The sequence below is a fragment of the Dasypus novemcinctus genome, chromosome 10, assembly GCF_030445035.2.
Source record: "Dasypus novemcinctus isolate mDasNov1 chromosome 10, mDasNov1.1.hap2, whole genome shotgun sequence".
NCBI classification, from domain to species: Eukaryota; Metazoa; Chordata; class Mammalia; order Cingulata; family Dasypodidae; genus Dasypus; species Dasypus novemcinctus.
In genome coordinates, this window is record NC_080682.1 from 2,217,675 (window position 1) to 2,243,963 (window position 26,289).

A 26,289-nucleotide genomic window follows, 5' to 3' on the forward strand; every position below is an offset into this window, starting at 1 on the left:
AAGGTAACAAAAAGTGGGGTAAGTTGCACAGCTCTCCTAGAGTGGCCGGGAATGTAGTCCATGCTGGGGACAGGTACAGGTTCAGTTCCATTAATAACACTAACATCGGGGAGGAGGAGGACTGGGAGGGCAGTATCCCTTCCCGCGATTCTCGTATTTTAACATTTTGCTCAACAATACCAGATTTATATAGTAGCAACATTCTTCCTGGGAAAAGGCAGGTTCCTCCTTTTTCAGCTGTAAGTCAAGGGCCTTGCGGTTTTGTAAAGCTGCTTGGGCGAGGGAGGTTAGTTGCTGCTGCATAGAGTTAAGAGACTGCGCACTGGGTTCTAGGCTAATTTGTTGTTGTTCAGAGTATTGCAAGCTGATAAGGCCGTGACCAAGAGCAGCACGTGCTGTGGCAGCTGCAGCGACTGAACCTGTGAGGCTAATTTTTTACCAATATAGGGAGGAAGGCGGCTCTCTTTGACACAGATGGGGATAGTAAAATTTTTTAGTTTGCCTTCTCCATAGTATGTTAGTTGCGGGGTAATGGCTACTAGGATGCAAGGCCTCATTTTTATAGAATAGAACATTTTTGGGTTATAGTAATTTTCCAACCACAAACACATAAGGATCTCTTACACATGCCTGAAGATGAACTTGATTTAAATGCAGATATTGACCATTCTTACTATTATTCCCAATCCATTCTATAGTAGGAGCTATTCCTAGAAAAACTTTCCACGGATTCTTCTGCTTGTGTATAGATGCGATATTACACCATGGAGAAGGGATCCATTTCCCTTTCTGTTTCCAAACACTATTATTTTTAGTAAAATTTATTTTTTGTTGTCCTTTACTATTTAGACTATACCAAATTAATCTGTCATTATATTCAATGGGACTCCCCATAGCGGCACTTCCCCACGCTATTCCATAGGAATCATTAAAAATGACAGATTCTCTTCCTATATGGCATTCTTGCCATCCCTCTTTATCCCTACTGTCTTTTTGCGGACAATCATTAAGTAGGATTTTTGGTTATGAATAAAATGGAAGAGTGAAATAAAGTCACAATAAACTGAGTATTATTATTTTTGAAGATAATTACGGCCCGATTTTTAACATACATACAGGAAGGATGGTTACCCATACATAAGGGCCGATAATCAACTGGCAATATGAGGTTATCGATTCTTTGTCTTTCTTCATAGAGTTTAATTGGCAATCGATCATCAATTGGTCCAGGGAATATATGGGTCTTATTCAGATATATATGAAAGAATGGACTTTTCCAGGTTAACTCTCTAAGTAATGGGGGTTTAGGTATATAGGTCTAATAAGTGTAATTACTGGCAGCTCCCTTATTACTTACGATCACCATCATCAGAAGTTGTAGAAGACTCCATCTCTTCATTCTGGGGTTTAATCCTCTTCACAAGTGGCCAAATTTGTTCTCCATTTTCTGAAATGATAAGAGCATAGCCTCACCCCCTTACTTTAATCCTGCCTTTTTTTTTTTCCTTTTCATTCATTGCTTAAAAGATCCTTCTAGAATATTGGTTGATCTTCATTTCCTGTGTCTACTGTAGATGCTTGACATTTTCTAAGTGACATTCCACAGGTGTTAATGAATTATAAACATTAAGAAAATTTAAAGTAAATAATACTTTTGCCAATTGATCTTTTGGTGTTATAATACTATCATCTCCCCCTTTTTGTTTTAAAAGCATAGTTTTTAGGGTATGATGGCTGCATTCAACTATGGCTAGACAGTAAGACTTACATATTTAGAGTCAGAGACAACATTCAAGGGCTCTCTAAACATTTGTAAAACTTTAATGATGGCTGAAAGCTCTGTGCATTGAGCAGATGAATAAGAAGTTTGCCAAACCTGTTCTTGTTGAGAAACAATGTACGCTGCTTTTTTATTACTATTACTATCAGTAAATACTGTACAAGATGGTTGGGCTATGCACACAGCCCTTAAAAGCACTGCAAAAGTCTATTGTTGGGTTTTTTAAAATAGAGGAATGCAGCTGGCTTGATTTATCTAAGAAGACACTAAAGAAAGTCTTAGCAAGTTTTAAAACAAAGTGATAGCAATACAGCTGGACATTAACTTTATGCAATATACTAGTAGTGTTTGGGATTGCTGCATACTAGTGTTGCTACTTTAATCTATGATAAGAGGTTGTTTCTGTGACACATACTCTTTTATAATTATTAAAACCATAATTAACCACATTGTACTTTTCTTTAATAGTATGCTGAAATATTGGTAAATTTATACACTCTTAAGCATTCATAGGAATCTTTTACTCATACAACTTTAATTAACAGAGGGTTAAAAAATCCTGTTAATTTTATAACACTTTTTTAAACACTCTCAACTTATAACATATTAAATGAGCTTAACTGTTTTTTCTTTCAAGGTAAAAGAACAAATCTCTTGTAATTAGTTTGAAATAAAAAGCTGCTTTTCAGGATCTGATTTTTAGAAAGCAGGTTTAAACATTATTTCCTTTAAAAGAGATAAGACCTTTTCTTCCTTGAACACTGAGGAAATGATGAGGTTAAAGCATAAGAAGCTGTTTTGATAAAACAGACTCTTTGTATACTGATTATTCAGGATGTAAACTTTCCATAAACTTTCACCAGAACAGACTAAGGATTTCAGAGACTTTGAAAAAGAACAATATTTTTAACTTTGATACATATTACTTGATACTAAGGCTTTTTCAAACTTTATAGACAGACCCATCAAATCTTACTTAACTTTAACCATAAAATTTTCTTTCCACAAACCTTCTACACTTTCAGTATTCATTTGTCCCACATTTTACTCTTTCTCAATAATCAATCATTTTATTTCAGGATGAAATCATCTCCTGTTTTCTTAGTAATAAAAACACATTCCATATATTCCACATACTAAGTTACCAGGCAAATTTCTTACAACATATCACTGCCATCAACACTAAATGAGCTTGTTAAAATAATGACCTTTTCTTCACTTTAAATACTTAGTAGCATGTAATACCAGAAACAGTCCCCTAGAAGCCAGTTTGCAGGGAAGACTAGCCACCAACAAGTTTTCCTGTTATAAAATTACCTTTTATTATTTATCATCATCAATTCAGTTTTATATATATTTAATAATGACTTTTTGGAATTAGCCATTTAAATACCTTAATTTAAACAATGCTTCATTAAACTTCTTATAATTATTTATAACCATATAGACTATATTATTTTAAGACAACTTTTACCTTCACAGAACACATTCCCTTACTTAAAGTTACCACAATACCTTCTACAACTCGCCACATGCAAATTAAGTTCCAAGAGTTTATGAAAAATTAGCCATCCTATTTTAGGACAAAACACCTTTTTGCAAAGACTTATTAAATTTCAGTTAGCATTTTCACAAACTTTTAACCAAATATTCATTTAAGTTTTACATCCTCCATATTATCCTGTGAAGAAAAATAAGTTATTCATTTCAATCTAGGCAAGAACCATTTTTTATGAAAAGGCATAGTAATTTTGTTAATCAAGACTTACAATTTTTATCATTGTAGATATCTTATTAACATTTAAACTTATATATTAATATAATAAACTTAAGTATTAATATAAGCGCTTATTTAATTTTTGGCCATTCGAATAGAGCTCTTTTTTTTTTTACTAATTTATATTACCATCCAGAGGTATCACAATATACAGTGACATTGAATGGGACAGACAAACACAAAACAATTACAACACATTAACAGAAACATACAATTTATTTACAATCGACTCATAATTCTTACTTTCTTGGTATAGCTGCTTTTAAATCCTCTGTTATATAGCATATCTTAGATTGTACCTTTCAAGATTTCTTCTGGAATTCATGTTGCCTGTAATATGCAAGCTTGTGCTTGGAAACATTTTTATTAGTTATCAGCAATCAGTTAAAATAACTTGAGCAGCAGTTAGGCAGACCATTAGCACACATTTTTGGATTATTACTGTAAGACTATACTGAGACTTGAAGTTCTGGAGATAATTATTGATTTAAAACTGAAAATTCCTTTTAGACCCTGATAAAAATTTTGTACTCATTTTATTATCTTGGTTAAATAAGCCCAATCAGAATTAGCATGGAAATAAAACAAAACACAAATGTTGCCACGTTTTTCTCTCATACCAGTGGATTAACTATATTAGCCCTCACTAGCCCAGAGCTACATTGTCATGTAGATAGTAGGGAGCCCGAAGAGCTGTGAAAGGGGTGGGCGTTTGCTGGAACAGAGTTGATTGCCTTATAAGCTTGTTTGGATTTTGGGGCTTGTGGCTGGCCTTGTTGATAGGCAGGGCCAATTTCAGAACAAAGCCTGATGTAACCAGACAAGTTATCCTTCTTTCTATAAGGTCTAACTGCGGCCTGATAAGCTGCATTTGCATTTACAAAGGCAATTTGCTTTACATAGTCTGTTTCTGTGTTGGTATCGCCAGACAGCCTTTCTGCAGCCGTGAACAATCTGCCTACAAAATCTGAAAAAGGCTCCTCTGGCCCCTGTTTACTATTAGTGAGGGAGGAGGCGGGGTGTTCTTTTGAGGGCAATCTTTTCCAAGCCTTAAGGGCAGCAGTTTGAATTTGAGCAAATAGGCCAGGGTCATACCTACATTGGTTTGTATTATCTCTATAATCATTTGACCCTGTGAGCATATCAATAGTCCACCCATTGCCGGCCTGAGCATTATGCTTGGCTGTATCGGCACAGAATTAGGCATACTCGGATTTCCATAATAGGTAATCTCCGGCACTGAGAGCAGAGCGAGCAAGAGTACGCCAATCATGAGGTGTAAGCCAGGCATTGGCAATGTGCTCCAAAATGGTAATAGTATACAGAGCAGTGGGCCCATAGATAGAGGCGGCGGACTTAAGCTCTTTTAAATTTTTAAACGGAAAAGTGGAGTGTACCCGAACTTGCTCATCATCATCATTTTTTTTTTCGGTAACCGGGTAAGCAGAGGTAATTACAGGGGGGTGGGACGGAGAAAAGTTAGGAGGGTATTTAGGTGATGGTTTTAGCACGGGCGGCTCTGATGGGGAACTACAGCTGGGCAAAAGGTCGATATAAGGGTTGTGGTTAACTTCCTTCCTGCATTTATGGTGTTGTAATTTCTTTTAGCTGCTGTAGCTCCTTTTATGAGTTGTAAATGCTCCCTTCCTATGGAAACTAGGGATAAACTTCTTTCAGGAAAGCAAGGAATTCTAGGAGCTATTTAACTTTAACCTTTACTCCTCGTGCCTTTAAAGCCTCACGTAGACCTTCTACAAACACTTTATGCTCACTCATTGCTTGTCCCATACTTTTGCCGATCACTTACCGAGATCCTAACCGCGCAGCAGGCTCCTGTGCGGTGTCTCCGTTCACTCATGGAGCTCTGACCGTGGACTAACTCTACACGGTGTCCTCTTAGATTTCTTCTTTTGGGCCCATCAATCGGCGCTCTCTACGTCGTTGCTCAGTTCTGCCCCAGGTTGGGCGCCAAAATGTCCCGCGGGCCAGGCCAATAGGACAGGACGTCTCCCGTCGGACCAAGATCAGGGATCTAGAAACAAAGCAAACGACACAAAGACGGCAACAAGAGACACGAAGAATGGAGGCAAGACGGGATTCTGATCAAGCCTTGTTTATTGGGGGTAAAACACGGGGATATATAGAGAGGGAAGGGAACGTGTACATAGCTGATAGGCTGGTTTTGTGGGTGGCAGACGTCCAAGGAGGGGATTGGCCGACAGTTCGACACCGGGTCTACAGTGTTTCACGCCTTGCACATGTGTATTGCTGTGGTCACCTGAGTTGCAGCGGGAAAGGGAGAACAAAGAAGCAGGGAGGAAGAAGAATAAGGAAATGACAGGGCAGATTTGAATTCCGCCATGTTGTGAGATCCGCCATGTTGTGGGAGGCTGTAAATAGGCCTTGCAGCGGGTGGCTCCCTACAGGCATTGTGAATTTACTCAATGTCACTGAATTACACACTTGGACTAAAATGGAAAATAGTAAATTACATGTGTCACCATAGTAAAATTTTAAAACAAAACGACCAAGAAAAACAAGGGCTATCTGAAATTGCTGCCACAACTGGTGTCCCCACCTTCTTCCAAAATCCCACTAAGAGACCCAACAGCCAGGTAGAAACCCTGCTCTGGGGTCTCAGCCTAGAAGAGGGGCTGTGGGTGGACAGGTGCCCCCAAGCTGGACACTGCGGGCGGTTTTCTGCGGGTGGCCCAACCGATGCTCTTGCCACAGGCACAGGCGCCCTTGTTGGCACATATCCTTGCCCACAGCTATAAGCATTTTGTTGACTGCTGCATGTTGAGTGGCATTGCGGCATGTTTTCAGTGTTCATTTTCCTGCTTGTTGACTGGGCTTTCATGTTTATTGGTAGATTCTGTGTCCTCTTCTGTGAAATGCCTGCTCACGTCTTTTGATCATTTTCTTTTTTTTAAGATGCTTTATTTTATTTCATTTTGGCTTTATTTTTTTAATATTACATTAAAAAATATGAGGTCTGCATATGCCCCACATCCCCCCTCACCCCACTCCTCCCCCCATAACAACAACCTCCTCAGTCATCATGAGACATTCATTGCACTTGGTGAATACATCTCTGAGCACCGCTGCACCTCATGGTCAATGGTCCACATCATAGCCCACACTCTCCCACTGTCCACCCAGTGGGCCATGGGAGGACATACAATGTCCAGTAACTGTCCCTGCAGCACCACCCAGGACAACTCCAAGTCCAGAAAACGCCCCCACATCACATCTCCTTGTCCTACTCCCTACCCCCAGCAGCCACCATGGCCACTTTCTCCACACCAGTGCCACATTTTCTTCGATTACTTCTCACAATAGTTCATAAATTCAATATTAGTAATCGACTCTAATCCACACTCTATTCCTCCATCCTGTGGACCTTAGAATGGTTGTGTCCACTCCACATCTATGTCAAGAGGGGGCTTAGATTCCACATGGATGCTGGATGCAATTCTCCTGCTTTCAGTTGTACGCACTCTTGGCTCCCTGGTGTGGTGGTTGACCTTCTTCAACTCCATGTTAGCTGAGTGGGGTAAGCCCAATAAACCAGAGTGTAGGAGTTGCAAGTCTGTTGAGGCTCAGGGCCTGGCTGTCACATGGTCAGTCCAGAGATTCAGGTCCCCTGGGTACACATTAAACCCCAACACCAACTACAGTTCTGGTAAAAGTAACAGGAGAGACTTGTAGACAAAGATCACATCTAAGTCCAGCTCCATCACACAGAAACACAAACCCCAAAGTAGGGCCAACAGAGATGGCACTGAACTCCATCTGCCATGACCATAGAACCTGTGGGTCTCTGTAGCCCTCAGAAGAACCAATACCTGGGGTTGTATCTACTTTATCTGTCTCTGGGACTCTGCTCAGGTGTGCATAAGGGCAACCCCTCTGATAACTTCCCAGCTCTTTTTGGAGACTCATAGCCATATAAACTCATTTGTCCTTTCCATTTCCCCCTTTTATTAGGGTCAAAAAGCATTTTTAACTCCTGGTATTATATGTAGATTGAGATATTCTGCTGGTCCAAGTTGACCCTTTTATTCAAGGTCAATTTCTAGTTACATCATCAGCTGGTACTTGGTCGTAATCCCTTCATGCCAGGGAGGCTCATCCCTGGGAGTCATGTCCCATGCGGAGGGAAAGGCAACGAATTTACATGCTGAGTTTGGCTTTGAGACTGGCCACATTTGAGCAACATGGAGGCTCTCAGGAGGGAACTCTTAGGCACCCTACAGCTCTAGGCCTTGTTCTTGTTTCAGGTACACAGGCTCACAAGCATAGTCATTAGTATCAAGGGCTCATTGTTGGACCTTCCTTCCTTTTTGGTCTTTGCCATTGCACTTGGCAGATTGTTGCTATTCCTTTAAGGACTGTGATAGAGCTCCCCTGGCTAGGAACTCAGCACTCCCTCAGTTGTTGTTTTTAATTGTAACCACTATGAAAATATCCAAACATTTTTATGTACGCTGGATATATGCCCTGGAGAACTCCCTGCCAACCATGTGTCCCCTGTCAATAACATCCCACACCAGTGTTCGTCCCCTGCCATTGTTGAACCTCTCTCTGACTCAAAACTTCTTCAAAAGTGAAGGCTAATTTATTGCCAGGTTCCATTAATAGTAAAATGGAATATAGTGATGTGTTTAAAAGTTAGATACAGAATTTAGATTAATTTAGAAAAATTAAGGTAAAAATAAATTGGGGTATCAAAAAATTTAAAAATGCAAAAGCAATTCCACAGCTGGGTGTATACTCAGTAGAACTCTTTTTGGTGTTTTGCCTTCCATCACTGCAATAAGTGTTGCCCTGTATGCAAACTGGCAAGGCAGTGGAATTGCTGGGTCATATGGCAAATCTATAGTCATAGTTTTTTGAGAAACTGCCAAACTGTCCTCCAGAATGTCTGGATCCTTCTGCATTCCCACCAGCAGTGGATGAGTGTTCCCATTCCTCCACATCCTGGCCAGAACTTGCAGTCTTCTGTTTTTTGTCATAGCTGCCAATCTTATGGGAGTAAAATGGTATCCCATTGTAGTTTTGATTTGCATTTCCCTGATAGCTAGAGTTGGCATCATAGAATGAGTTAGGCAATGTTCCTTCTGTTTCGATTTTTTGGAAGAGTTTCAGCAAGATTGGCGTTAGTTCTTTCCAGAATGTGCCGCAGCACTATGGGAGGGACCTGAGGCAGCCCCTGTGCAGCTTCGCAATCCTGGTGGAGCGCCCCTCAGAGCACATCTGGACAGCAGGCAGGTCCGACGCAGGCTTTCTCCAAGTGTTTCTGTTTTTTGAGGAGGTACTGGGGATTGAACCCAGGACCTCGTACATGGGAAGCAGGCACACGGCCGCTCGAGCCTCATCCCCTCCCCTGAGCTGAGGACTCTGTACTGGGTCAGGGAAGGTCTTTTGTCTTTCCCCTTGTGGCGAAGGCCCACCCAAGACCCTAAACGCACTGCTGCAGAGACAGGGGTGCAGGTCTCAAGGACCAAAGGGGGCCTTTCTAAAAATAAGCATTAAAAGCCCCAAAACAAAAGGTGAGACTAGAAGACTGGCAGCCTTGGGTGCAGCCCAGACTCGGGTTCTAGAAATAAAGCCTGAGAGCAGCAGGGGCCTTGCCCACCTGCCCAGAGGAGAGGAGAGCTGGCTCAGGTCCCTCCCACAGGGCCATGCAGAAGGCTGGCCTTGGCCGTGCTGGCCAGCCTGCTCTCCACAGGCCACACAGCCAGTATCCACCTGCCCACCACCCCGCCACCGCGTGGCTGCTGCTCCCTGCATGCCAAGAAGTGGGAGCATAGGAAGGGCGAAGTGCAGGCTAAGAAGTCATCACACTGCCAGAAGGCCCCGCGCTCCTGGGCCTGCCTTGGGGGTGCCCCAGCCCTCGGCCCACCCCCCACAGCCGGGCTCCACCCCCCAGGGGGCCTGGGGATCTGGGAGTGCTTCAGTCAAACTGCCCTCAGGAGAAACGGCCGTGGAGACCCTATCCAAGGGCCAGGGGCTGCTGTGCTGCGGCCCTCGCTCACCTGCAGAGCCACAGTTGCCCGTGATGAGCCCGCACCCACTGTCCCTCAGGAGGGGCCCTGTGACTCGGGGGCACCAATCATGCAGTCGGCTTGCTGTCACGAAGGCTGCACAGTTCCCCTTTAAACACCAGGCCCCCCTCGGGCATCCAAGACGAATCTACCTATGAAACCTGTGTTCACAGGTGATGTCAGGATCAGAAGCGATGGCATAAAATGACGTGCTCGGCAGATCAGCAGGGAGTGAACAGGCCGCTTCAGAGCCAGGGAGCACAGAGGTGCCAGGCCCGTCCGCGGGGCTCAGGGCCCCTCCAGCCCCTGCCCGCCACTCCCCAGCAGGCCCTGTCGTTCCAAAAGAAACTGCTCAGCCTTCCTGAAGAAATGAGAAGGGAGGACATTTCTCTTCTTTCAGGGGACAGCCCAGATGTGACAGGTGTGGTGCAGTGCCTGGCACAGGCTGTTAGGGACCGATGCTCGGCCCTGCGACAGCTGCTGGCCAAATGAGGATTCAGGTCCAGGGCAGGGGGGGGCCGAGTCCACAGCCCCAGGCCTGGTGGGGAGAGTGCACACCTGCCCTGCTCTGCCGGTACCTGGAGGTGTGCCTGTCCAGCTTGGCACCTGGGCACTGCCTGCTTCCAGCACCTCACAGAATGTTTACTTCCCACACTGCCAAGTCATCCAGAGCCACCCCACCAGGAGGTGGCTGGTGCTCGCCCTGGGGCCCAGCTGTCAGCCCTGCCTGGTCGCTGCCTCTGTCCCAGCCAACCTCTGTGCCTGAGAACCAGGCTTTCTACCCCAGCCCTGCTTTGGGGTCCCCCTGTGGGCCCAGGCCCTCAGCACTCGTTCCAAGGGTCCGCCACCCCTGCCCTGCCCGTGGGCTCTCGCCTCTGCCTTAGCCTGAGCTGCGAGCATGCCCTGCGCTGCCCCTGGATCCTTGAGGCCGCAGCGCTGGGGTCGGTGCATCTTGGCTCAGGGCTGGGTCTCCAAGCTCACATAAGTGCAGAGTGAGGGTCGGTGGGTCCAAGGGCCTTCCTGGGGGGTGGAGACCCCATTCCCCAGAGCCTGGCAGGCCTCGCCCTGCAGCATCGAAAGCGCTTGCACTCCTGTTTCCATTTTTTGGAAGAGTTTCAGCAGGATTGGCATTAGTTCTTTCCAGAATGTTTTGTAGAATTCACCTGTGAAGCCGTCTGGCCCTGGGCTCTTCTTAGTTGGGAGGTTTTTAATGACTGATTCCATCTCTTTACTTGTGATTGGTTTGTTGAGATCATCAATTTCTTCTTTCATCCATATAGGCTGCTTATGTGTTTCCAGGAATTTGTCCATTTCCTCTGAATTGTCCTTTCCGTTGGAATATAGTTTTTCAAAGTATCCTCTCATGATGATCTTTATTTCTGTGGGGTCAGTGGGGAAGAGACTGTAAGAGCAACAAAAAAGACAAAAAGAGAAGGAAAAAACAAACAAACAAAATATGACAAACACAAGTCCAAACAAAATATGGCTAACATAAATAATTCCTTGAAAATAATAACACTGAAAGTCAATGGATTAAACTCACCTGTCAAAAGATTCAGACTGGAAGATTGGATAAGGAAATATGACCCATCTATATGCTGTCTACAAGAAACACATCTTAGACCCAGGGATTCAAGGAGGTTGAAAGTGAATGGCGGGAAAACAATCTTACAAGCAAACAATAACCAAAAAAGGGCGGGAGTAGCTATATTAATATCAGACAAAATAGACTTTAAATACGAAACGATTGTGAGAGACAAATATGGATACTACATATTAGTGAAAGGGACAATCTCTCAAGAAGAATGAACAATCATAAGTATTTATGCTCCTAACAAGGGCGCCTCCAAATACGTGAGGCAAACACTGGAAAAACTAAGTGAAAAAATAGATGCCTCTACAATTTTAGTGGAAGATTTTAATACACCGCTATCAACTTTGGACAGAACATCTCAAAAGAGAATCAATAAAGAAGCAAAAACTTTGGACAGTATATTAGAGGAGCTGGACCTAATAGACATATACAGATCATTACACCCGAATACAGCAGGATATACATTTTTCTCAAGTGCACATGGATCATTCTCCAAGATAGACCATACCCTAGGCCACAAAGAAAGTCTCAATGAATTCAGAAAGATTGAAATCATACAAAATAATATCTCTGACCACAGTGGAGTGAAGCTGGAAATCTGCAAGGGCCAGAGGCCCAGATTTCACACCAAGATATGGAAATTAAACAGCACACTCTTAGAAAAACAGTGGGTCAAAGAGGAAATTTCAAAAGAAATTAATAACTACCTTGAAACTAATGAAAATGATAACACAACTTACAAAAACCTAGGGGATGCAGCAAAAGCAGTACTGAGAGGGAAATTTATAGGCATAAATTCATACATCAAAAAAGAAGAAAGAGCAAAAATTGAAGAACTAACTGCACATTTGGAGGAATTAGTAAAAACACAACAAAGTAACCCCACAGGAAGAAGAAAGAAAGAAAGAACAAAGATAAGAGCAGAACCAAATGAAATAGAAAATAAGAAAGCACTGCTAAAGATAAATAAAGCCAAGAGCTGGTTCTTTGAGAAGATTGATAAAATTAACAAACCCTTAGCTAGACTAACAAAGAAAAAAAGAGAGAAGATGCAAGTACACAAAATAAGAAATGAGAAAGGAGATATCATCTTTTGATCATTTTCTTGTTGGATCATAGACCCTTTCCTTTCTGATCTATGGGGAAGTTTTATGTATAGAGACAGAAGTGCACATGAAGAGGAAGCATTTGATGCTTGTGTGTGGTAAATAACATCTCCTATTTTGTGGCTTGATTTTCACTCTCTTTATGTGAATTTTGGTGAAGAGATGTTCTTATTCTTTTTTTATACCTTTTTATGAAAATTTTAATATAGAAAACAATAGAAAGAATAACTTGATAGACACTCAAATACCCACCACCTAGACCCAGACAATTACCACTTGTGCTGTTTGTGCACTTGCTGTCTCTCTCACTCTGTGTCGACACATGCACGTGTGTGTGTATAAGTGTTTTAAAGTGAATTGTGGACATGACTTCAGCCATAAATAGGTCAATGTTTTGCCACATACCTTCTGAAATAAAGGCTATTCTACAAAACCAGAGGCTCGTTCTGCTAGTAGCATCAAAAACACAATCCATATTCACTTGTCCTCTTGTTCCCACTGTATCAGTCACCAAAGGGGCACTAAAGCAAAATACCAGAAATGGGTTATTTTCATAATGGGTATTTATTTGGGTAGGAGCTTACAGATACCAGGCCATAAAGCATAAGTTACTTCCCTCCCCAAAGTCTGTTGCCACGTGTTGGAACAAGATGGCTGCCGACATCTGCGAGGGTTGAGGCTTCCTGGGTTCCTCCCTTGCAGGGTCTTGCTTCTTCCTGGGCTCAGTGTTATTCTCTTCCTGGGATGGCTTCTCTTTCCTCTTTGTGCTTACTTCCCAGTGCTCTAGCTTAGGGCTTCAGCATCAAGCTCCAACATCAAAACTCTAACATCAAAAACTCTCAACTCGGGAAGCAGATTTGGCTCAATGGATGGAGCATCCGCCTACCACATGGGAGGTGCAGGGTTCAAACCCAGGGCCTCCTGACCCGTGTGGAGCTGGCCCACACGCAGTGCTGATGCACGCAAGGAGTGTCATGCTACGCAGGGGTGCCCCCCATGTAGGGGAGCCCCACGTGCAAGTAGTGTACCCCGTAGGGAGAGCTGCCCAGAGCAAAGAAAGTGCAGCCTGCCCAGGAGTGGCACCGCACACATGGAGAGCTGACACCGCAAGATGATGCAACAAAAAGAAACACAGATTCCCAGTGCCACCGACAAGAATATAAGTGGACACAGAAGAACACAGTGAATGGACACAGAGAGTAGACAACGGTGGGGGTGGGGTGGGGTTGAGGAAGGGGAGAGAAATAAAAAACAAATCTTTAAAAAAATCCCAAAAAGAACCTCAGCTCTGTCCTTGGCCATGCCTCTTATCTGTGAGTCCCCACCCACCAAGGGACGGGAACTGAAGCCCTACTGGCACAAGAGGTTGACATAATTACTTAATCAAGTAAACCTCTGAATCTAATATAATCCAATATGCCCACAGGAAATGATCAGTTTACAAACATAATCCAATATTTCTTTTTGGAATTCATCAATAATATCAAACTGCTACAGCCACAGCTGCTGCTTTGTTTGAACCGGGACTCACCCCAGCACTGGGTGTGGGAGTATCTTCGGTGCTTCGTGGGGGAGAGCAGATCCTACCGCACAGCCCCATACGCTTCCCCAAGCCGATTTCTGGCTCCAGGAGCCTGCGTCTGTTTTCCAAAAGCCCCAGATCCGGGATCAGTGGTTTCCTTGTGTGTTGGAAACTGAGGCACAGTGGCCTCTCAAGGAGAGACGTGCTGTCTCCATGGCTATGCTTGCAACCTCAGGAATGCAGTAATTAAGGGTTCCCAGCGAATGCGATGAAGCTGTTAAAGGCTGAAAGACAAGATGAGCTCATACCTTATGCAGTGAATAGAACGCTTAGATGTTGTACCTTGAGATAAGATTTTTTAAAATTCCTTAGACTATGGGTAATGCTGATAGCTAATATGTGTTGCTGCTTGATGACACGTAGGCTATGTGTTTATGCTTACTGGCACATAGGCTACGTCTGCCTGCTTCTTGGCACGTACACTGGGGTATATAAAGAGCCCCTTGTAAACTATAAAGTTGTCTGAGGAGTCATTACTTGCAGAGCCCCTGATCCCAGCTCTCTCGTTCTTTCTCTTTGTTTCCTTCTCCCTTTTCTCTTTCAGTCCCGATACCCTTCAGGCCCAAATCTCCAACATCTGGTGCCCCATTGTGGGGCCCGAAGAAGTTAGTGAGTCTTCCAAATCAGTGTTGGGAACTGTGGAAAAGACCTCCTCGAGGGTCATGTGACGTCCAAAGCAGAGTGACTCGAGTCTTCTTTTAAGTAAGTAACATTTTCCGTGAAGTCATCAGGGTAATGGGTGATCAAATGGGACGTGTGGAAGCATAGTCACGAGTGCTAGGAACTTTACTGAAAGTTAATGGGGTGCCTGTAAAAACCTATGAATTACTAGAATTGTTAGCTCTAATACAAAAGCATTGTTGCTGGCTTCAGCGTCAGTGGTGTAATGTTTTAAATTTGAAACAGTGGAGATGTGTAATGAAAGCTTTACAAAGAGCGTATCGAAAAAGGGAATTCATTCCATTATCAGTATGGGCCTTATGCCACCAGGTAGCGGCGGCTTTAGATCCTTTACAGTGTGAAGAAGGAGAGAAAGATGAAATTACTATATTTCCTAAGCCATAAGTAAATTTGAAATGAAAGAAAGTAAATTGGAACAAGAACAGGAGCTTGAGGTGCTCAGTATAGTCTTAGAGATTAGTAATCCAAAAATGTGTGTTAACTTTCTGTCTAAACTGCTAGATAAGAGCTTAGCTACATTTATGCTGCTCAAGTTATCTTAACTGATTGCTGATAACTAATAAAAATGTTTCCAAGCACAAGTTTGCATGTTACAGGCAACATGGATTCCAGAAGAAATCTTAAAAAGTACAATCTAAGATGTGATATAATGGAGAACTTAAAAGCAGCTATACGAAGAAAGTAAGAATTATGAGTCAATTGTAACCTGTATGTTTCTGTTAGTGTGTTGTAATTGTTTTGTGTTTGTCTGTTTGTTCAATGTCAGTGTATATTTTGATACCTCCAGAGGGTAATATAAATTAATAAGTAAAAATTTTTAAAAGAGCTCTATTCAAATGGCCAAAAACTAAATAAGTGCTTATATAATACATAAGTTTAAATATTAATAAGATCTCTACAATGATAAAAATTGTAAGTCTTGACTAACAAAATTACTATAAGTCTTTTCATAAAAAGTTGTTCTTGCCTAGATTGAAATGAATAGTTTATTTTTCTTCACAGGATAAAATGAAGGATGTAAAACTTAAATGAATATTAAAAGTTAAAAGTTTGTGGGAATGCTGACTGAAATTTATTAAGTTTTTTCTAAAAGGTGTGTTTTGTCCTAAAATAGGATGGCTAATTTTCATAAACCCTTGGAACTTAAATGCATGTGGCAAGTTACAGAAGGTATTGTGTAACTTTAAGGGAATGTGTTCTGTGAAGGTAAAATTTGTCTAAAAATAATATTGTAGTCTATATGGTTATAAATAATTATAAGAAATTTAACGAAGCATTGTTTAAATTAAGGTATTTAAATGGCTAATTGCAGAAAGTCATTATTAAACAAAAACTGAATTGATAATAATAACAATAAAAGGTAATTTTATAACAGGAAAACTTGTTGGTGGCCAGCCTCCCCTGCTAACTTACTTCTAGTGGACTGTTTCTGGTATTACATGCTACTAAGTATTTAAAGTGAAGAAAAGTTCGTTATTTTAACAAGCTTGTTTAGTGTTGATGGCAATAACATGTTGTAAAAAGTTTGTCTGGTAACTTAATATGTAGGATATATAGAATGTGTTTTTATTGTTAAGGAAAAAGGAGATGAGTTTTTCCTAAGATAAAATGATTGATTATTGGGAAAGAGTAGAGTGTGGGTCAAAACCTGAATGAATACTGGAAGTGTAGAAGGTTTGTGGAAAAGAAATTTTTATGATTAAAGTTAAATAAAATTTGATAGGCCTATCTATACAATGTTTAAAAGTTTAGTATCACACAGTATACTAATGCAAGATTAAAAATTTTGTCCTTTTTCAAAGTCTCAAGTCATTAGTCTGTTGGTTAAGTTTCCTGTATAATCCATATACAAAGAAAGTCTGTTTTATCAAAACAGCTTCTTGTGCTTTAACCTCATCATTTCCTCAGTGTTCAGGGAAGAAAAGGTCTTATCTCTTCTGAAGGAAAATAATGTTTAAACCGGTTTTCTTTTCATTCCAAACTAATTACAAGAGATTTGTTCCCTTATCTTGAAAGAAAAATTAAAGTAACAGTTAAGTTCATTTAATATGTTATAAGTTAAGTAGAGTGTTTAAGTGTTATAAAATTAACAAGATTTTTTAACCCCCTGTTGAAGTTGTATGAGTAAAAGTTTCAAATGAGTACTTGAAGTGTATAACTTTACCAATATTTCAGCATAATATTAAACAGAAGTACAATGTGGTTAATTATGATTTTAACTATTATGAAAAAGTATGTGTCACAGAAACAACCTCTTATGATAAATTAAAATAACAACATTGTAGTATGTAGCAGTCACAAATATTGCTAGTTTGTTGCAAAAAGTTAATGTCCAGCTGTGTTGCTATCACTTTGTTTTAGAACGTGGTAAGAATTTCTTTAGTATTTCCTTAGGCAAGTCAAGCCTGCCCGCATTCTCCTACCTGTAGAAAAGTCAACAATGGACTTTTGCAGTGCCTCCCCAAGGCTGTGTGCATAGCCCAACCATCTGTCCTGCCATGGTGATAATAACCTACCTGCATAGAAAAAAACTGGTGGCTGAAACTCTACTGATGACATTATGTTAACCGGTAATCCTTTTTTTAGAATGAAAAGAAATATCAGAGACACTATCTTATCTTAAGAGCCTGAACTAGGCAAAGAATTGGGACAGCTTGCAAAGTCCTTGCTGCTCTATCAAATTCTTCAGTGATGTTTAGTTGGGTAAAACAAAACTATACTCTGCATAATTGATAAAGTACAATGTTTTCTCATGTTAATGTAGTTTGTAATATTGTTGGAATACTGAAAATCATCACTCACTTAGTCTCAAATATTAAAACTGTTGTATATATTAATTGGGAAAAGACCTTCATGGAAGTAGGAAAACCTCCAGCAAGCTGCTTTTAAAAATAATAAAAGGAAGGTAAATTGTGGACATTAACTTAGCCTATGAATTGGATGTAGTAAGCACCAATATTGGCGTTGGGTGGTGTCTGTGGCAAAGGCAAACTTTTAAACAAGTAACCCTTGGGTTTTGATCACAATTCTAAAAAGAGGCCAAAAGCAAAATATAGAAAAGCAATTGTGCACAGAATAGGAGGTCCTGCTAAAAGTGAAAGACTTAACCCAATAGTGTCCGGTCACTCTAAAGACTGCCATCCCTATTCAGGGGTAGATTGCAAATACTAAAAGCTAAACAAAAAATGAACTATTATAAATCACCCTCAAATTATGAAAAACCATCTGGAATACCTGCTAGTAGTAACAGGGAACTGTCTGTCATGTCCCTGCCCACTCCAGTAACATCCCTTTTAGGACTGTTGATGCAAATGCCTTTGTGAAGATCCAGGGTCCTACCACTGAAACCTGAGAAGAGGCAAAAGTGGCTCCACTGAAAAAGTGAACATCGATGAGCCATGTCCAGAAGAAGAAAAGGCATCTGGATACCAGTGAGAATGATGCCGATTTGGCAGTCATCTCCTGAAAGTCAATTATTGCTACATAAGAATTCTTGAAACAGCTATGGTGTGGAACATGGGACATGGGGTGCAGCGATGCCCGGAGATGTACTCACCAGACACAATGGATGCGACATGATGATGGGGGAGAGTGTTACTGTGGGGGGAGTGGTGGGGTGGGGGCGGTGGGGTGAATGGGGACCTCATTTTTTTTTATGTAATATCTTTTTTAAAAATGAATAAATTGAGTAGAATTTGGAAAAAAAATATTTGAGACAAAGTGGACGAGAGTAATTGATGGTTTTTTTTTAAAGATTTATTTCATTTATTTCTCTCCCTTTGCTCCCCCCAGTTGTCTATACTCTGTGTCTATTTGCTGTGTGTTTTTCTTTGTCCTCTTCTGTTGTTGTCCATGGCGCAGGAGTCTGTGTTTCTTCCGTTGCATCATCTTGTGTCGGCTCTCTGTGTGTGCGGCGCCATTCCTGGGCAGGCTGGGCTTTCTTTGGCACTGGGTGGCTTTCCTTGTGGGCGCACTCCTTGCGCGTGGGGCTCCCCTACGCAGGGACACCCCTGCGTGGCAGGGCACTTCTTGCGTGCATCAGCACTGTGCATGGGCCAACTCCACACGGGTCAAGGAGGCCCGGGGTTTGGACCGTGGACCTCCCATGTGGTGGATGGATGCCCTGGCCACTGGGCCAAGTCTGCATCCCTCCTTGATGGTTTGATTTCTAGGGTTTCTGGCAGTGACTGGTTCTGGCTCTGCTGGAGTTTACCACAAGAGGTGAAATGAAAGTGGCTGGGCAGCAGTGGTGCGCGTCCTGCCCCAAGTTGCCTTCTGACAACACAGCTTCTGGGTGAATGCTGTGCGCTGCCCCCAGATAACTTGCTTGTGCAAGTCAACAGGTTGTTGCCTAGCATCATTTATTAGGTGGTGTTTTTGTAGCTCTTTGAGTTTTCTGTTCCTCCCCGATATCTCCCTATTCTATCCTGCCTCACAATACTTCAAAATGGTTTGTTTTTGGCTATAGAATATGTTAATATGGATATAAAATATTTTTAATAAACTCATATCTAATTCTACATTTTAAAAAAAGAATTTTTGAAACGGACTAAATGCTTTAGTGGACTGCTGCTTATAAGCATCTTGGGACTGATTGGAATCATTACAGCTGCTGCTACTGTTGTGGTAGCTTTACACAATCAGGTTAATGATTTAGAATTGGCTGTTTTGCATATTGGAGATCAATTGTATTATTTAAACTGAAGGGGATTGAAATGTGATTGGATCTTCCTTTCTTCTCTCTCTTTTTTTTTTCTTTTCTCTCTCTCTTGTCCCTCATTTTCTTCTTATTTTATTTTATCTTAACTACAATAGTTGCTGCAGGGAACACCTCACATTTGCTGGGTTTCCTCATCCTCCACTGCCTCATTTCTGTGTGAATAGATTTTATTTTGGCTACCTACACTATCCCCTTTTCCCTATATCTTGATATCCTCCATCATCTACTGTCTCTCCTATATTCCACCTCCCTTTCTTTGATCCACAAAGTGTCTAACTCTTCATTTGTAATACCTTAGTTTTGTTTTCTGTCTGTTATCCACTCTTGAAACTATTGCCTTTCTTTTCTCTTTCCCTCTCTCACGAAAACAATAGCTTTTTAATTCATACCATATTCTCCCATATTCAGTCGACTGCCTCATTATAGGTACTCTACCTTGTGCTATAACTCTACACAACTTACTTGAATCTAACATCCATCCTCCCATATCTCATATTGTTGCGCTGTTAACATATATCACCATTACTACTTTACACTTTTTCCTTGCTCACACAATTGCCTTTCCCCAGCCCTAATACTTTCCTTTAAAGTGAACTCAACCAGCAGTAAGAAATTAGAATATGAAGAACAAAGTGACAAAGAGGAGATATAACACTTACACAAAAACAACAGCTAATTAATCTCAAAGACTATACAAAGAAGCTAAGGAACTGATTAAACCCGTCAAGATAAAATGATGACCAGACAGCAACAAAAATCTACAAACCAAACCAGTAATCAGGAAAACATGGCTGAATCCAATGAACAAACTAAAAATCAGGAAGGGGAGTAGAACTTCGCACAAGTAATGAAAGATCTCAGAACATTTATCACCGACAAATTTAATGAAGTAAAGGAAGAGGTTAACAACATGAAGACAACACTTGGAGGGAAAATTGCAGACATATGCAAAAAGATAACAGATATGATGGGAATGAACACCACAGTTCAAGAAATCAAAAATACACTTGCAGCAAATATCAGCAGACCAGAAGAGGCAGAGCAGAGAATTAGTGATGTGGAAGACAGTACATCACAAATCAAACAGATAGTAGAATTGGTCCATAAAAAGACAGAAAAAACCCAGCTAGGATTTAGGGACCTGAATGATAATGCAAAACGCTCAAACATATGTACTATAGGCATTTCAGAAGGAGAAGAGAAGGGAAAGGGGTCAGAAGGACTGTTGCAGGAAATAATGGATGAAAACTTCCCAAATCTACTGAAAGAGACAGATGTACATATCCAAGAAGCACAGCGCACCCCACTCGTCATAAACCCCAACAGGCCCACCCCAAGACATATACTTGTCAAATTATCCAACGCTCAAGACAAAGAGAAAATTCTAAAAGCAGCAAGAGAAAAGAAAACCATCACATACAAGGGAAGCTCCATAAGATTAAGTGCTGATTTCTCATCTGAAACGATGGAGGCAAGAAGGCAGTGGTATGATATAGTCAAGGTGCTAAAGGAAAAAAAATTTCCAACCAAGAATACTCTATCCAGCTAAATTAGCATTCAAATATAATGGAGAGTTCAAAATATTCGCAGATAAGCAGAAACTGAAAGAGTATGCCTACAACAAATCTCCCCTTCAAGAAATTCTAAAGGGAGTTCTGCAGGAAGAAAGGGAAAAAACAGGACAGGCAGAGTTGGAGGAGAGTGTAAGAGCAACAAAAAAGACAAAAAGAGAAGGAAAAAAAAAAGCAAACAAAATATGACAAACACAAGTCCAATCAAAATATGGCTAACACAAATAATTCCTTGAAAGTAATAACACTGAATGTCAATGGATTAAACTCACCTATCAAAAGATTCAGACTGGGACAATGGATAAGGAAATATGACCCATCTATATGCTGTCTACAAGAGACACATCTTAGACCCAGAGACTCATGGAGGTTGAAAGTGAATGGCTGGAAAACAATCATACAAGCAAACAATAACCAAAAAAAGGCTGGAGTAGCTATATTAATATCAGACAAAATAGACTTTAAAAGCAAAACAATTGTGAGAGACAAAGAAGGATACTACATTTTAGTGAAAGGGACAATCGGTCAAGAAGATCAAACAATCATAAATATTTATGCTCCTAACAAGGGTGCCTCTAAATACGTGAGGCAAACGCTGGAAAAACTAAGTGAAAGAATAAGATGCATCTACAATTATAGTGGGGGATTTTAATACACCACTATCAACGCTTGAGAGAACATCTCAAAAGAGAATCACTAAAGAAAAAAAAAACTTGAACAGTATATTAGAGGAGCGGGATCTAATAGATATATATATAGATCATTACACCCAAACACAGCAGGATACTCATTTTTCTCAAGCGCACATGGATCATTCTCCAAAATAGACCATATGCTAGGCCACAAAGAAAGGCTTAATGAATTCAGAAAGATTGAAATCATACGAAACAATATCTCTGACCACAGTGGAGTGAAGCTGGAAATTTGCAAGGGACAGAGGCCCAGATTTCACACCATGATTTGGAAATTAAACAGCACACTCTTAGGAAAAGAGTGGGTCAAAGAGGAAATCTCAAAAGAAATCAATGACTACCTTGAAACAAATGATAATGATAACACAACATACCAAAATTTATGGAATGCAGCAAAAGAAGTACTGGGAGGGAAATTTATAGCCATAAATTCATATATCAAAAAAGAAGAAAGAGCAAAAATTGAAGAACTAACTGCACATTTGAAGGAATTAGAAAAAAAAACAACAAAGTAATCCAACAGGAAAAAGAAGGAAGGAAATAACAAAGATAAGAGCAGAACTAAATGAAATAGAAAATAAGAAAGCACTTGAAAAGATACACAAGGCTAAGAGCTGGTTTTTTGAGACGATCAACAAAATTGACAACCCTTTAGCGAGACTAACAAAGAAAAAAAGAGAGAAGATGCAAATACACAAAATAAGAAATGAGAAAGGTGATATCACCACTGACCCCACAGAAATAAAGACTATCATAAGAGGATACTTTGAAAAACTATATTGCAACAAGAATGACAATTCAGAGGAAATGGACAAATTCCTAGAAACACATAAGCAGCCCATATTGACAAAAGAAGAAATTGATGATCTTAACAAACCAATCACAAGTAAAGAGATAGAATCAGTCATTAAAAACCTCCCAACTAAGAAGAGCCCAGGGCCAGACGGCTTCACAGCTGAATTCTACAAAATATTCCGGAAAGAACTAACACCAATCCTGCTGAAATTATTCCAAAAAATCGAAACAGAAGGAACATTGCCTAACTCCTTCTATGATGCCAACATTACCCTAGTACCAGAGCCAAACAAAGACACCACAAGAAAGGAAAATTAGACCAATTTCTCTAATGAACGTAGACGCAAAAATACTTAACAAAATACTTGCTAATCGTATTCAACAAAAAATTAAATGAATTATACACCACGACCAAGTGGGATATATTCCAGGTATGCAAGGATGGTTCAACATAAGAAAATCAATCAATGTAATACACCATATAAACAGATTGAAGGAAAAAAATCACATGATTATATCTATAGATGCAGAAAAAGCATTTGACAAATACAGCACCCTTTCTTGATAAAAACACTCCAAAGATCGGAATACAAGGAAATTTTTTGAACATGATAAAGAGTATATATGAAAAACCTACAGCCAACATTGTTTACAATGGAGAAATCCTAAAATCCTTCCCTCTAAAATCAGGAACAAGACAAGGATGCCCATTGTCTCGCCTTCTATTTAACATTGTCTTAGAAGTACTTGCTGGAGCACTGAGGCAAGAATCAGATATAAAAGGCATTCAAATTGGAAAGGAAGAAGTCAAAATTTCATTATTTGCAGATGACATGATCCTATACATAGAAAACCCTGAGAGATCTACAACAAAGCTTCTAGAACTCATAAATGAGTTTAGTAAAGTCGCAGGTTATAAGATCAATGTGCAAAAATCAGTAGCATTACTGTACACCAATAATGAGCAAGATCAGGAGGAAATCAAGAAACAAATACCATTCACAATGCTAAATAAAAAAATCAAATGTTTACGAATACATTTAACTAAAGATGTAAAAAACTTATACACTGAGAACTATACAAGACTGTTCAAGGAAATCAAAGAAGACCTAAATAAATGGAAGAATATTCCTTGTTCATGGATAGGAAGACTAAATATTATTAAGATGTCTATTCTACCAAAACTGATCTACACATTCAATGCAATCCCAATAAAAATCAACACAGCCTTCTTTAAGGAACTAGAAAAACTAACTATGGAATTTATTTGGAAAGGAAAGAGACCCCCGATAGCCAAAGATATATTGAAAAAGAAAAACGAAATTGGTGGAATCACACTGCCTGACTTCAAAACATACTACAAAGCTACAGTAGTGAAAACAGCATGGTATTGGCATAAGGAGAGACACACAGACAAATGGAATCGAATTGCAAGTTCTGATATAGAACCTCATATATATAGCCATATAATATTCGATAAAGCCACCAAACCCTCTCAACTGGGAGAGAATGGCCTATTCAACAAATGGTGCCTGGAGAACTGGATATCCATATGTGGAAGAATGAAAGAGGATTACCATCTCAAACCTTATACAAAGATCAACTCAAGATGGATCAAAGACCTAAATATAAGAGCCAAGACCATAAAGACCTTGGAAAGCAGTGTAGGGAAACATCTACAGGACCTTGTAATACGAAATGGCTTCATGACTATCACACCAAAAGCACGAGCAGCAAAAGAACAAATAGATAAATGGGACTTCCTCAAAATTAAAGCCTTCTGCACCTCAAAGGAGTTTGTCAAGAAAATAAAAAGGGAACCCACACAATGGGAGAAAATACTTGGCAACGATATATCTGATAAGAGACTTATAACTTGCATATATAAAGAACTCATATATCTTGAAAATAAAAAGATAAACAACCCATTTTAAAAATGGGAAAAAGATTTAAACAGACACTTCTCCAAAGAAGAAATACAAATGGCTAAAAAGCACATGAAAAAATGCTCCAAATTGCCAGCTATCAGGGAAATGCAAATCAAAACTACAGTGAGATACCATCTTACTCCCATAAGATTGGCAGCTATGAAAAAAACAGAAGAATACAAATGCTGGACAGGATGTGAAGAAAGGGGAACACTCATCCACTGCTGGTGGGAATGCAGAAGGATCCAACCATTCTGGAGGACAGTTTGGCAGTTTTGCTAAAAACTAACCATAGATTTGCCATATGACCCAGCAATACCGCTGGTGGGTATATACCCAGCAGAACTGAAAGCAAGGACACAGACCGATATATGGACACCAATGTTCATAGCAGCATTGTTCACTATCGCCAAAAGTTGGAATCAACCCAAATGCCCATCAACAGATGAGTGGATCAATAAAATGTGATATATACATACAATGGAACACTACTCGGCTGTAAGAACAAATACACTACAAACACACGTGATAGGATGGATGAATCTTGAGAACCTTATGTTGAGTGAAGCAACCCAGGCATTGAAGGACAAATACTACATGACCTCAATGATATGAAATAAGCAAGCTGCCTCAGACAGCTAGAGACTGGAAGATAGGCTTACAGGAAATCAGGGGGTGGAGGAAGGATGTGAGCCGACGTCTGCAGGGGTGGAATCTATGATGAGTTGGTGGTAAGTATGAGCACAAAGAAGAGATAAAATGGGGGCAAGGAGTTGCCTTTGGGTGGGGCTTTGTGGGTTTGAGGGGGGTGCGGATGGGTGGATGGGTAATATTGCCAAAAAATTGGGGGGAGGGAGGGGCAACATACGAACATAGGAGAGTGTCAGGTGTTGGTTGAGAGTAAAATGCTGAGAAAATCGTATCAAAATATAATTAGGAGGGTTACCTGTTTAGGATGCTCAGAGGAAATGGTCTGATGTGGGACGGACTCCTGGGGAATGTCTGAATGCTCATTTTGCCAGGGTGGGTTGTACCATTGGGTAAAAACCAAGTAGTGAGAGTTGGGGTGGACCAACATCCGGGGGAGGACTAATGCCATCAAATAGAGGGAACTGTATCTCTCGAGAGAAAGGGTGGCTCCCAGGGCATTAGGGCAGTTGAGCAAGTCAGGCCCTGAACACTATTTCAAGTATCTCTGGACGTGGCTCCTCAGGAAGTGGAGATGGCTGTCACTGTAGGCCCCAAGGGGAGGGGAAAATGGATGTTGAATGGATGGAACCAAGGTAAATGTGGGGATAAGAGAGGAGTTTCGTGAGAGTACACAAGGATGGATATAAAACATGTAATATTACACAAAAAACATATAGGGGATGACAGACTAATAATGTAAACCATAATGTAAAACATAGGATAACTAAAAATTTAGAATACTGTATATCCTAAAGTATGGACCACAATGTAAGCACAGGTGTCACCTTGTTTGAAAGCTGTTGTCTCAGAGTCTGTACAACAGTTTAAGTAAATATGATATGAATAAGTTATAAGATTATCGCTGTGGAAGGGAAAAGGTTTTATGGTGGATGTGCGGGAGTACTGTATATTGTATATATGAATCACTGTGATCTAAGGCTCTTGTGAAGAGCAGCTCAATAATTATGAAAAAAGAAAAGAAAAAGATAGGATGTAGAATTTTTCCAAATTAATATGTATTCTAGATCTAACCTTTAAACTTATCGCTATATTCCATTTTACTAGTAAGGGAACCTGGCATTATAATGGGCTTCACTTTTCAGGAAGTTTTGGATCACAGAGTGGTTCAACAATGGCAGCGGAGGAATACTGGTATGGGATGTTGTTGACAGGCGATATATGGTTGACAGGGAGTTATACAGGGCATGTGTCCAGGGTGCACGGTAATGTTTGGATATACTCATAGTGGAAACAATTAAAAACAACAGCTGGGGGGTACTGGGTTCCTGGCCAGAGGTTCTGTCGTGGTCCCTCAGGGAGCAG

At 40.6% G+C, this 26,289-nt stretch overlaps 1 long non-coding RNA gene across 12 annotated transcripts in view; it reads right to left on the reverse strand.

Annotated features, from left to right (window-relative positions):
* LOC131279953 (uncharacterized) overlaps nt 1–26,289 on the reverse strand; it is a 165,215-nt gene that overhangs the window by 26,330 nt on the left and 112,596 nt on the right. For 10 of the 12 annotated variants that reach the window (XR_011649830.1, XR_011649837.1, XR_011649828.1 and 7 more), the window contains 2 exons: nt 5,365–11,009; nt 1,358–1,447 (listed from right to left, as the gene is read on the reverse strand). This is a non-coding gene — a long non-coding RNA (uncharacterized lncRNA). The remainder of the gene's footprint in view (nt 1–1,357; nt 1,448–5,364; nt 11,010–26,289) is intronic. The other 2 variants (XR_011649833.1, XR_011649827.1) reach the window with 2 other exon arrangements.